Here is a 14,490-nt window from a genome sequence, read left to right as displayed (position 1 = left end):
TTTTCACAATGGTATCACATTTTACCACAACTGTATCAAAGTTTAAATTCTTGTATCATGACTTTAGAACCCCAAAGAGGCTGTGCATCCATACATTTTATTTTTCTGGGATGAAAAGTAAATTTTAGTTGTTCTTTTGGGATCTCAAGATACCAAAAGCAGCACTGATATCCTGAGAAAACAAGATCGATTTGTCGAGATCTCAACTTGTTGTATCATAGTATAAAACAGTAAAATAACCTGTGGATGCTACCATAATCATGTTTGTAAATCTTTTTCTAACTTTCTTTAGTTGTTTGCAAAGCCAACAAAACTTCAGCTGTCATAGAAATGAATCATGTGCAGATGGAGTTTTTCCAGTAAGAAACTTTCAGTGTGTTAGAAATAAATAAAAAGACTTTAAATCACTGTGTTCCTCTGCAGAGACCTAAAGTAAGTAACTCCTGACAGAAGTTGTATTGATTAAATTCACTCAGACATTCCTCCTCATGACACTCGTACATTGTGTTTTCTGCAGAGTGTAATTAGACGGTAGTTTGTGCTAACACGCTGGTGTGGTCCAGCTCTGCAGCAGCTTTGATCGTTTGCTCCTCATTCATCAGTGGGACTTATTCATGCATGCTAATCGCTCCAGAATGAAAAACCTTTCAGAGTTCTTCTGCTTTCATCCCAGCCCTTTGTCCTCAGCCTGCTCGCCATCCTGAAGCTGAAGAATACGGAGGGACGTTAAATGCTGCACGGCAAAACCTGCAGGAGACTCAGCTGATTGAGAAACACACCAGACAAATCAGCAAATACATGCAAATCTGTACATGCATTCTCGTTATCAGTGCTTTATTCCACTGAAAGATAACGTGGTAGTGACTTATCAAACCCAGGCAGCCTCACCTTCACTCCCTACACACTCTATGGTATCTTTCCCTCGTAACAGGACCATAATCTAATAAATGACCATACTCCTGTAAGGAAGGTGACTTGAAACTAAAGACTGAGACCATTTATAATCTTTGTGCAGTGGGGCACAGCCATGTTGGAGTAGAAAAGGGCCTTCCCCAAACTTTGCAACATAATTGGAAGCATAGCATTGTCCAGAATGTCTTGGTATGCTGAAGCATTAAGATTTCCCTTCACTGGAGATAAAGGGCCTAGTCCTGACCCTGAAAAGCAGCCCCATACCATCATCCCTCCTCCACCAAACTTTACAATTGGCTCAATGCAGTCAGGTAGGTAATGTTCTCCTGTCATCCACCCAGCCAAAACTCACCAATCCAACTGCTAAACAGAGAAGTGCGATTGGTCACTCCACAGAAGAGGTTTCGTGCCAAAAATCTGGTTAAAAAATGGCAAAAATTAGCAAAAAAATTGATCAAATTGGCAATGAAGGGCATAATTGGGTTAGCGGAGGCAAAAAATGTATGAAAAGGGCGGAAAATGTGGCAAAAGTGGCAAAAAGAATTGCCAAAATAGGTTAGAAAATAGCAAAAATGGGCAATAAGTCACAACAACGGGTTGAAAGGGACAAAAGTTGGGAAAAAAAATGTCAAAAATGTATTTAAAAATTACAAAATGGGCAAAACTTGTCAAAAGTTAGAGAAAAGAGTGGCAAAATGGGTTCAAAGTGGTAAAAGGAATAAATGAAAATCGGCAAAAATAAGTTAGAATTGGAAAAATGCACGATATGTGTCAAAAGGGGTTGGCAAATATGGGTGAAAAGCAGCAAAAAATGGTTACAAAGGGGCAAAAATGGGTAAGAATGGGCAAAAATGGCTTTGGAGCAATGAAAAGAATGGGGAAAAAATGGGCAAATCATGGCAAAAGTGGGTTAAAATTTGGCAACAATGGGTTTGAAGTGGTAAAAGGAATTGGCGAAATGGGCAAACATTGGTTAAAATGAGAAAAAATTGGAATACAATGGCAAAACGCACTATAAGTGTCAAAAGGGGTTGGCAAATATGGGTGAAAAGCGGCACAAAGTGGTTACACGTGGTTAAAAGTAGCAAAAAGAATGGGCAAAAATGGATTAAAATGGGAAACACTGGAAAACAGTGGCAAAATGGGTTAAATATGGCAAAAAGGCAGGCAAATATCAGTGAAAAGCAGCAGCAATGGTTAAAAGGGCCCATAATGGGCAATAAGTGGCAAAGATGTCTTTAAATTGGCAAAAACAGGCAAACAGCTGCAACAGTGGGTTAAAAAGCGGCAAAGATTAGACTTGTGTTGGATCAATGCTACTGATCATATTATTGATCATTAGCACTGATATTATATTGACATTCTGTGAGCAGACCTGGCTTCTAGGCAATTTTAAACCAAAGAACAAATTTCAGTCCTTTTCTGTCGGCTCACTGAGCGTGTACTGCGCCTTTAAGAAGCCTGTTGAGTTCATTTGACTGGAGCTCGATGACGTAATCCTTTTATTTTTATCGCAGTGACCTCATCTCTTATGGCAGCAACAGCAGCGGCAGAGAGTCAACCTCCGCTGCCTTTAGCTCCAACTTTACCGCTTCTACTTTCTACCTTTTATACCTTAAAGCTGTCCGGTAACCGGGCTCCGTCTTCATCTTTCACCCGGAGAGCCGTTTGGACCTGTGACGTCGAGTTTTCAAACGGTGAGTTAACCCGAAACGTCCGCTTTAAAGTCTAAATCAGCCTGTGGTAAAGTTCCGTTAACGGGGCCTAAAGTTAAAGTTTAGTCCATGTGTTGGACTGAACACCATCAGGGACTCGCAGCAGGGAAATGTCGCTGTTTTGAGTGTTTTTATAAGAAATGGCGCGGTGGTCACTCCGTCCCTAACATCGAAACAGACCAACAAAATGTCAGAGAAGAGCTAGAGCTAACGTAACATCTGAAAATGTCGCCCAAACTCCCCATACACTCATATTAACCCATATTTGCACTAGATATACTGTTTATATAACTTTATATAAGCTGACACTCAAGTTAAACCCCACATTTCCTTTTAAACTAGCCTCTTATGTAAAAATACCAAACATCCTGTGGAATAATGAAGATTTTAGAAGGAGTGAAGTTATAAAGACACATTTTATGATTTCACCCGTACTATTTTAATAATTTTATTTATAGAATTATTCTTACTGACTTGAAAAAGAACCCGAAAAATAAAAACAAAGTCCTCTTAACGCCTATCTTGCTGTTTTAACTAATTAACTGACATCAGGTCCATGAACATCGTTATGAATCTTCTATAATCTCATGAAACCTGCTATTAAAATGCGTTTCTGTAGGAGTTAGCATTGCATAGACGTATTTTTACTTCTTAAATTAAATGCAATTATTGTAATGAAGCTTTAGAAAAGACACAAGCATCAAAAAATGCCCAGACTCTTGCAAGAATATCCTCATGAATAAGTCAGATTTCCTTTTACAAAAATGAATATTTATGTAGTGTTGAAGTTGAGGTTTGTAATGAGGACACATTTTCCAATGTAACCCCTTACATTTTGGCTTCCTTTAAAAAATGGAACTATAATTATAAACCACAAGAAGAAACAGATTTAAAAATGACATGTCAGCTCTTATTATAACCTATTTAACTTATAAATACTGTTAACATGGCTTTTTATAAGCTGACTAAAGTGAAATCCTGCATTTCCCTCTACTGTTGTGTCTCTTTGAAAAATGTTAAACCTTCTTTTAAGAAGTGTACTTATTAGAGAGAGTGAAATGTTTATTTTCTGTTGTAACTCTGTATATTTTGATTATCTATTTTTACAATATAACAAACAAACTTGAGAAGATGCACGAACAGGCAAAAGAGTTGCGTTTAAGTCCTATTAAACACTGTTGTGCCTTTAAACTTTGCTTATATAACCTTTTCACTAGCTGACATCAGTTACATGAATATCTTCAGGAATAAATCCAACCTCTTAAAAATACAGAGTTAAGGAGTTTAAGATGGGGAAACACTTTGAGATGTGACATTTCAATGGTTTCCTTCAAAACAGTTCTAATCACAGACAAGAGGGAAGACAAACATCCTAAAGTGTCTCTTTAAATGGGATTTATTCAGCCTGAATGGTTAATATATTTTCTTCATAAGTAGATACTGAAGTTAAAACCTTCATTTTCCCTTAAACTTGTCTGTCATTGAATAATACCTAATCCTTTGTAAATATCAGAATTAAGAAGTTAAAGTCATGAAACACGTTTTCTGACCAAAGCCCTCAGGTTTACAGTGCTTAACAAATGTGTTAGACCACCTGTCATATTTGTGTCAGAGACCATCCAGCATCATGAAGTGCTTTAATGCGGACTCTTTCATTTTCAGTCAGCTCCCCATGTTTTACCATTTTGAACAGGAATGAGGGATTTCAAACTGAATTCACCCAAATTTGAGCCGGCTCACTGGGCTTCTCTGAGAAGTCAGAACTTGATTAAGCATAACATTCAACCACTAAAACTCATTTTTCTGTCCAGGAATGCAAGTAAATAACTATCATTTGACATATTAATCAAGAAATATTAATGTGCTTTACTATTTTTTTAGTGTTTTTGTAAATCAGTAAATTTGAAAATTCATGGATAACAATAATAATTCTATTTTAGCATTAAAAATATCATTTGGGTTAAAGAGCTTCTACATATTGGTGTATTAACCATTGCAGAAACATAGAAAATGATTTTGGTAATTACCAATGCTGTTAATTTAGGGCAGCTGTGGCATAAACCTGACTTTGGTTAGGGTTAGGGTGGTCTAATACATTTGTTAAGCACTGTATATTATTTTTCTTAGATACAACTATTAAATACCCAAAGAAGAAAACCAGAATGTATAAAGATGCCACCTAAAGTCTTAATATAGCCTTCAGCCAAAATCAGGTCTATGAATATCCTCAAGAATAATGGCATAACTCATTTGGAAAATTGACATATTTTCTAATGTGATATTTAGATCATTAATTAAAAATTTACTTTTAATATTGGGGACATCTAAATTTTGCATTACCTCTATTTACTGGAGATGCATGATATTGCATTTTTATTGATATCCAATAAGCTGATTTTTACAAATTTATTTTAGCATATACCAGTATATCAGTGTAGCTCAGACCTAAAACTTCAGCCCTTAAAGCAGACTTTAAAATTTAAAAATGAGGATGAACAAAGAAAAAGCCTGTTTTGAAAAAGGGGCTGTTGGTTCGAACATATGGACGATTTTTGCAGCTAATACATCAGTTCTAAATATCAACAGTATATACTAGGGCTGGGCAATTAATCAAAGATTAGATTAAATCACAATATGGACTGCTGCAATTTTCAAATTGCAGAAGGTGCAGTATTTCTTTAACCTGATATTTGTGTCAAAATACCAGTTTAAAACTTTTTCTGCAGCAGAGATGTTATGTATTATAGATCATGCAGACATCCACAGGTGATTTTTTAGAATAGTCCACAAAAATCCAACTTATTTTGAATGTTTTTCTTATTAAATATGAAAATGACAAAGATTGTAACTCCCTTTAATACATCAATTTCTATCCAATATGCAGTAAGAGTCAAAATGATCACAGTTAGATATTTTTCAAAAAATTTCAGCTCTAATTTTAGCTAATATTGTGTGAGTTATAATATAGAATGTTTCATTGCTTGTGTTTGTTGGTAAAAACAATATAAGGAATTGAAGAAATAATCGCATATCAAATCGCAATTGCAATACTGGGGAAAAAAATTGCAATTCGATTACTTTCCAAAATCGTTCAGTCCTAGTATATACACTATTTTACCTGTATGGACTTCAGAAACCACCATGCAGAACTGCTGCAAAATTTGGAAAATTAGCTTTGATAACAGGCCAATTCAAGAACAACAGAGATTTTAGTGTTATTTTCAACAAAATTGGCATAAATATCTGTATCAGCTAATGTATGTAGAAATATTAGTGTTTTGGATATCTGCAAAAAATCAAACAACATGCATCCCTGTTTTAAAAACTATTATTTGCTGACATCAGTGCCAGATTATCTTTACATATACACCAAAGATTTAGATTTGTTAAGGAGTTAAACTGACATTGTCTGGTGCAGCCACAGACATTTGGATCATTGTCCAGGATATTATAAATCAGTGTTACTCAACCCTGCTCTACCAAAGAGCCAAACTGTTGAAAAATACCTTCGCAAGAGCCACAATCTAAGTGTTGAAGAGTGGCAAAAATGGCTTGAAGTAGCAATAAAAATAAGTTAAAGGTGGCAAAAATTGCCCAAATGTGATGAAAAATGAGAGAAAAGTGACTAAAATGGGAAAAAAGCAGTCAGGAGTGGCAAAATAGGGCAAAAAAGTAGGAAACAAGTGGTATTTAATGGCAACAGGTAGCTTAAATGGGCAAAAATTGTGAAAAGGGGCAAAAATTTGATAAAAGTGGCAAAATTGGGAAAAAGTGGAAAAAAAGATTGGCAAAATAGGGCAAAAAATGGGACACAAGTGGTATTCAATGCAAAAGGCAGCTTAAATAGATGAAAAATTGTGGAAAAAATGGTGAAAATGGCAAAAATGGGATAACAGTGCCAAAAAATGTAGCAAAAATGGGAAAGAATAGGAAAAAAATGGGGTACTTAATGGTGAAAGGCAGCTTAAATGGCCAAAAAACGGTGACAAAGGATAAAATTGGGATAAAAGTGTTAAAAAGAAGTGTCAAAAATGGGCAGCATAGAAGGAAAGAAAGTGGTATTTAATGGCAAAGGTAGCTTAATTGGGTGAAAGTGGCAAAAATGGTGAAAACGGGCAAAATCGGGATAAATGGGACAGTTGCGTTTGACAATTAAATCCTTCTGTATAAGTCTGGGAAACAAACTGATTAATGTGATTAATTTCTGAGGTCAAAGTTTCCCTTTTCTAAGGTTTTTTGGCAGAATAATATTTCAAATTCAGACATAAAAGAGCCACAAATCATCTCAAAAGAGCCACACGTTGAGTATCACTGTTATAAATATTAGAAACCTTGAGTCTGGGAGTTTGGTTCAAGTCGGACCTGTGGCTCCTTTCCTGCCTCCTTGTTTCCTACTCGATCCACTGTCCTAGCTCTGTAAATAAAGAACTAAATATATAATTATTATATATAATAACTATAATTAGTCACCCAAGTATTCTCATGAAAACACCAAACTTCCTTGAAATAATACATATTTGTAGAAGATGTTAAACTTGCATATTGTTCAGTGTAACCCCTGACATTTTGACCTTTTTACTACATGGTTTTTAATCTCAGGAAGTTACATAGACATCTGAATATATCCTCATAAATAACACCAAACCTCCTTTAAATTGCAGATTTTAAAAGATGAAGTGTTAGGAGGGATTGGACTTCAGTGTCCTGTTATATTTAGTCATATACAGTATATGTTGCTGTCATGTGAGTATATGGAGAGTTTTTTCAACATTGAATTTCTTCCTACATTGAAAACAACTGTTTTAATTCATGCCGAACATAAAGTTATTGATGGTTATATCATCTGTTTTGTCTAAGGTATATAGTTGTAGATTCATATGAAAAATAATGACCAAAATGTTGAGGGGTTCAAAGAAAAGATGGCATTGAGTAACTTCTACTTATCTCTTCTTCAACAATACAAACCTGATTATGCAGATTTTAAATATTTGATCATATTACCATTTTCATTCAGATCAACCATTAGCCAGATTTTTAAAGATGAATAAAGACCATAGTACAAAGTAACCTAACGTCTTGAAGCAAGTAGTTCCCTTAAACTTTAACATCCTAGCTTTGTATGAAAGTGTAAAAATGTAAACTAAAGTGACCTCACAGACTTTGTATTCAGATCCTCGGTCTGTAATTAAACATTTTATTGTGTCTAATTTCAGTCTTAGCTCACAGAGGAAGTCTCCCTCAGCTGCAATGGGTTCATTTTTCCCTGAGAGCAGACTTGTCGGCCCTTCCTGATTGGTCTAAAGTTCATGATGACATCATGTGAAGGTACTCTAAGTGTGGTTTAATGCCTTAGACAGTATCGACTAATAGATTATGAATAGGAGTTCAGACGGTGATTTTTATTTAGATATCTCTGCTGTGAATCAGACCTCAGCTGGTCTGTCGACTCAAGGCGTGATGACATCACGGCTCTGGATGAGAACATGGAGTCTGTCTGGCGGTCGGCTGCAGGGCTGATTCAACATGTGAGAGACGGATTTTTATACCTCAGGATGGTGATAGCAAGGGTGGGAGATATTACGTTATCAGGTTGTCTGTCTGGCTTGTGAGCGTTTTATCTTAAGAAAATTCCCCCGAACTTTCCAGTGGTGTCCAGTCTGACCTTTACGAGGAACTGGTTAGATTTTGGAGGTTGAAGGTCATTATTACATGCATCAGTTTTACTCTCACCTAATTATGGGGCATACAATCACCACGTGGCTGTTCCTTCTTTAACTAAACACAAACTAGTAACTAGTTTGTCACAAAACAGGAATTTTAAAATTCGTGGTAAAAAATCTAAATGTTTGGAGACCACAGCAACAGAAACAGAAGTCCTAGACCTCAGGAATGGACATTTTAAGTGACATCCATGTTCCTGATGGACTGCTTTGTTTTCAGCAGTGTGTTGCTCATCAGTACTCTGTGTCTGCAGGGCAGCTGTCAGTCTGGATGAAATGACAGTGATAGCGTCCCATGACTTGGCGGTGAGAACCGTCCACGAGTCTGTAGTATCAGGCTTTTTGTCGACGCCTTATAAATCAACCCCCACTCTGCTGCTCTTCCCTCATACATCTTTTCCACTCTCATGGCTGTTGTTAGCCGTGATGGCCCGACACTCGTCACCAGATCATGGAAGCCTTCTCCTGCCACAAAACTTAATGAGAGCGTTATTTTTACTAGCCCAGAGCTACATCAGATGATGTGGCCAACTTCCTGTTTTCTGTCTCTGGTTTCCACTTAAACTTCAAGCTCATGTGTCAAATATCAGAGCAGTTTTTCAATGATATGCAAATTTAATACCATATCTCACTGATCATGTTATCTGTTTTTTTTGTCAAAGTTCTCCCAGGGATCACTTTTCCTGCTCAGACATGGTGAATGTAAGGCCAACTTAGCTCAACTATAATCGCCTAAAACAACTAATGCATGAGTGAGTAAGACATTACTCATACCTAGCTTTGTGAAGCGGCCAATTTTTTCTTGTTTAAAGAGATTTTTTTTGGCTTTTCATGCCTTTATTCATAAAATAGGACACTGGAAGCAAGAGACTGGGGGAAAGACATGCGGGAAAGTAGCCACAGGCTGGACTTGAACCTGAGCTGAACCCATCTGCTTCACCACTGGGCCATCTGCAGCCCTGAAGCGGCTGTTTGCAAAATAATCAAAGATGCACTGATTGTTAAAATCGGGGCAAATACTGATGTTTTTTAATCTCTTCTTTTAATGTAACACTCAATATTGCCAACATTTTCTCTCATGTTTGACCGTGAAAAGTGATCAAAGTTTGTCCAGTAGGTCATATCGCCTGCTCAGTGATAAATGACAACAGAAAAACATCTACAAGTGATATCTGTTCATGCCCACATTATTTGTGTGCACAAATATCAGCCAATACAGATGTTAAACACATGCATCTGTGCATCCCTAAAGAAATTAACTGCTCTTGTTCCCATTTGCAGCTTTTGTACAAGTGCTGCATGGTTTGGTGAAAATGTGCAGTACTGCAATAGAGATTGTGATTATGATATGATACACAAATGGTATCATGAGTGTAACTGCTTGAATTTTTTACAGTACTGCTTTCAGAATAATGTAACATTTTCCAAAGAAAAAAAAAAAACTTTTTTGCACTCTGCAAAGTGCAGCAGTGGTACGGTTGTAGACGTAAACGTCTTTATGCAGGCATTTTCCTAAACCTTTTAAGTAATACCTAATACAAACACAATTGCAGACCTTCATACAACTGTGTAATTGCACAGTCTGATTGCTGTTGTTATTGTGATAAGATTAGTCCCTGGCAGTGTTCATTTTGGCAGCTATTTTTGATTTTTGTCTTAGTTTTAGTCCTTAAATGAAATGCATTATAGTTTTAGTCACATTTTGGTCATTTCTACGCTTTTTAGTTTTAGTCCATAAAAAGTCCTCACATTTTAGTGTTTACTTTTAGTCCAAGCATTTACTCTCTTGCCTAAATCTGATACCAAGTCATGGTAGTATGTTCTATGCTCTCTGCTAAACCTGGGATCCCTGCTTTCTACTGCTGGAAGGCAGAAAAGCTACAGCTGCATTGTGTTTTTTGACAGATTTACCCACAGTGGAGAAATATCACGGATTTTGAATGTCAGACGAAACTAAATTACATTTTAGTCTAGTTTTAGTCATCTTGACGAAAACTTGGCTTAGTTTTTGAAAGTTTTAGTCATCACAGATCTAATTTTGTTAGTGTTAGTCTAGTTTTTGTCATGGAAAAAAGGCTGTCGCGAACATTTTTAGTCATAGTTTTAGTCGACAAAATTAACACGTCCCTGTTTTATAGGGGTGCACAGATACCAATACCAGTATCTGGTATCAGTGCCGATACCAAGTACTGGTACTCATATAACATTGCAGATACTGCACTTTAATTTTAAAGTTTGATGTTGGAGCCATATCTGTAGGTTTTTGGGGGATAATTATTAAATTAAAACTTTCAAAAAAACACGTAAGAACATTTCTAGTATAATTAAATACTCATATTTGTTCTCCAGATCAGTGAGTACTCAAATGTAAGTCCTCCTACTTTGTCAGGAAAATATGGTTTTGGAGAATCTGTACTATTTTGTATATGCATTGAAACAGCTCTTAGATGATGCAGCTGTTAGGGGATGGTTTCCAAAAGCTGCCTGGACACTTTAAGAAGCCATAGAACCGATTTTAGGAGCCGAAAGTGCTACATAAAGTTATTTTTTATTCCTCAGCTAAGTTGACATTGCATCTTTAGATTCTAAAAACTTAAAAACGGAGCACTGTTTTAGATAAAAGTCTGAAGGTGTCAAAGTGAAAGCAGTTTGGGAATCACAGATTTAAGCAATCATCTTACTCATTCGCCAGATATTACCGTTACTGTGGTGAAACGACCACTTCCTCTTTATTAGCTTAATGAAAGAAACATGTTTGATTAAAACAAAAAAGCCCATGTGTGACGATGACCTTTTATTCCAGGCAACACTGTTCTCTGTTGTAAACATCACAGTTTAATCTCTGCTGTCTTCACTGAAACAAAAGGAGAGAAATTAAACTGTTAAATCATTAAGTGATCAATGTGCTGAACCGTGATTATGAGCCATTTTGATTACTGATCAATCACTCAGTGATAAGCGACACTAAACTTGTCCACCTACTCATACATGGCTGTTTATTGGAACTTTAATGCATATGTGTGGAAAGTCACAGCCTACAGAGTGACTGATAAGTGCCAGTTTACATGATGCTGGAGACGGTGCAGTTTTTCATTTTTACTGGAATTGTATCAAACGTTAAAGTCTGTGATCATGAGAATCCTGTTCAGGTTTGAAAATCATTATTTTACATTATTTAGCTAAAGATCTACCCTTTACAAGCTTCTATAATACATCATAAATCTTGGAATACAGCTTATTAAAATCCAATAAAACTTCATATTCAAACCCTCCTGGTCATGGTAGAAAATGTCTAACCTGTAAACTCATAAAACTCTGAGAATTTTATGGTTTTGAGCTCATTCCTAGCAGATGAATACAGGAGGATGAATCAGCTCTCAGTGAGGTCTAAATCCATGCGTTTAAAATACTTTGAAAGCAGCGAAGTTTCCATCTGGAGCCCGAGGCATCGTCTCTACCTCCACGCTATAAAACAGAATAAATGGGATTAAATTATGATTCTTCATGTCGGGACATTCCTCCGCAGACATCTGATCTCAGACAAATTACTGACTACAAAATCCTGAGAACAGATGTCATCAGAGTCACGTAACTTTAGCGTGATCACGCCTCGTCTCTGAGCAGATTCACATCAAGATGTTTCTCTGAGGTCACAGAGGAGGAGAACATCTGTCTGTATATTATCCAGCAAATAAAAATCACTGATATAAAGGGATTCATAAACATGCTTTATAATCTAGTGGAACCAGATAAGCTCTGGTAGTTGTACTTTTCTCTTTGAATGGCCTAAAAAAGTTAAAGGAGGAGCCTATCTCAGCTGACATTGGGCGAGAGGCAGGGTACGCCCTGGACTGGTTGCCAGTCAATCACAGGGCTGACATATAGAGACAGACAACAAGGCAAATAGCCACTCAAGGATTTTGGGAAGGCCAGTCGGTTTTCAGGGGGGCCTGGTTGGCCCTGGCTACACACCTGGAACACTATTGGTGCTGCTGTTTAGTGGAGTAATTACTTAGGGCCTTATCAAAATTACATTGTTACTTTAGTTGCCAGTTACTATTTACAGTGTCATCTTAGAGTCACAAATTAATAAAAACATCAATAAATTCTTCTTGTCAAAATGTTTGTTTACAGTATTTGTATGGTAGCACTTCCTTGTGCTGAAACTAAGAAGTACAGTACAGTCAAGCAAAAGCTTCATGTTTTAATTTCATTTTAGACTAACATTTTTTTCACCAAATGAAGAAATCAAAAGTATCCTGTAGTCATAGAATGACAAACAGAGAAAGAAACAAGTGTAAAGAGGAAGTTAAAGAGGGGAAACATACAAATGATTAAGGTCAGGCAGAAAATTTGACCTTCAGCTCACTTCTCTAGTTTCTTAGATAAATTTCACATCATTTCTATCTTTGGACGGTTTATATAATTCATGTAAAAACAGCTGACATTTGTGAACAAAGGCTGAATCTGTTCTGAGGAGAAAACGTCTCGATTAAATAATAACAAATTAAGTAACTGTGATTTCCAAAATGTCAGACAAAACAAGATCTTCCTCTTAACATCCTCTGAACTCAGTGTGACATAAAACGTTTCAGTCTGGAGGTACAGTGAGTCTGAAAATATGAAATTAAAATCAGTGCAGGAGCATGAGTGGCCATTTACCTGCAGCAGGTGAGTTCAAGAGCTGTCGGCTGACTCCGATCAAAGGTTAATAACTCATCAGCCAATCAGAGGACTTTAACCCTCTTTGACTTCAAACATGCACAGGTAACAGATTAAAAAATAATTTTATAGGCGACAGAGCAAACAGCAGGGAGCGTCGCCTGTGTTGAAACTACAAAGAGAGGTATAAACTGAGTTTAGAGAGTGTGTATGTTCAGTTACTGCCATTGAATGGCACAAAGTAGGCACTGGTGTCAGGACCCAGTAGGAAGTAAACAGGAAACCCAGTTAAACTCAGCTGAGAAGTGCTGTCTTGTCAGTCATCATTTCTTTATGGGCTCTGCAGGCTGTGTAGACCTGAAGCTGATGTATATGTTAATAAAGTAAAACCTCAAGATGAAACCATGAAGTTTCAGTGGCACATATCCCCTATAAGACAGAAACTCAAATCTTAAAGAGAAATTTGACTGCAAATCTTGTCCTGGATCTTCTGTTTCTGGGTTTTGTTTCATTCACCGATGGCTGAGTCAAACCCAAACCAAAGCACTGGCTTTAACAGAGCTTTAGCCTCATCTAAATCGAACCTTTTTAAAATATCTGGATCAGTTTGATGTTTGTCAGTGTGATGTGTGTGGGCTGCTGGAGAGGGAGGAGAAGCATGTTCGGGGATTTTTTTTCTGTAACTGCAGGTTTTACGACACGAGGGAATTTCCTGCTGCGACGCTCTGACTCAGGACGCTAACTTTAATCAGGAGGCATGTTCAGAGTCGATCAGGGTTATTATTAGAGAATGTGTTCACTTTAATTTTGAAGTGGTTAATCTACATTCTGGGTCCGTGCATATCAGTGAAACATCCTTTATAACGTGACGGAATCTGGTCGTTGAGCAGATAAAAGTTCCTCATGATCTTAAACAAGTCCCCTAAAAACCTGTTGCAGAGATTGTAGGGGTGGATGGTAAACCAGTTTAGTACTGTCACTTGTGTTATACTCTTCCATGACATGCATTTTTGCAATTCCATCATTACTGGTTTATGGGGGCATTCAATTTGTTGTAATGCACAGACATGGCGACACTGATGTCACCCATTGCCCAACCTACCAGCCACTTTGGTGTGTAAACAAAAACAGCATAACAGAGTGATTTGTTTCAGGAATAGCCCGGGTTAAGGCCAGTCGTTGACTTGTTCTTTGAACAGCAGAATTGGGCAGACCTACCTGCTTAATGACCAAACAGCCCCGTGTTAGAGTGGGTGTCAGTGTTAACAAAGCAAGTGACACAGCAATCAAGAGATTTGTGCTCTCTCCTCACAGCTTTACTGCAGCTTGCTGCTGATTGTACCTCCACTAAAGATCAGACAAGTTGGTAAGAAACAATCCATATCCAACAAACTCTCAAAACAAAAATCCCCAGTTATTATGTTGGTGAAATTCTTTCTTTTGAAAGAGCCGTATCATGAAATGGCTTTATTCAGTAGCAG

The sequence above is a fragment of the Cheilinus undulatus genome, linkage group 23 (assembly GCF_018320785.1).
Source record: "Cheilinus undulatus linkage group 23, ASM1832078v1, whole genome shotgun sequence".
Classification (NCBI taxonomy): domain Eukaryota; kingdom Metazoa; phylum Chordata; class Actinopteri; order Labriformes; family Labridae; genus Cheilinus; species Cheilinus undulatus.
The sequence above is the reverse complement of the archived record's forward strand: the minus strand, read 5'-3'. Positions refer to the sequence as shown.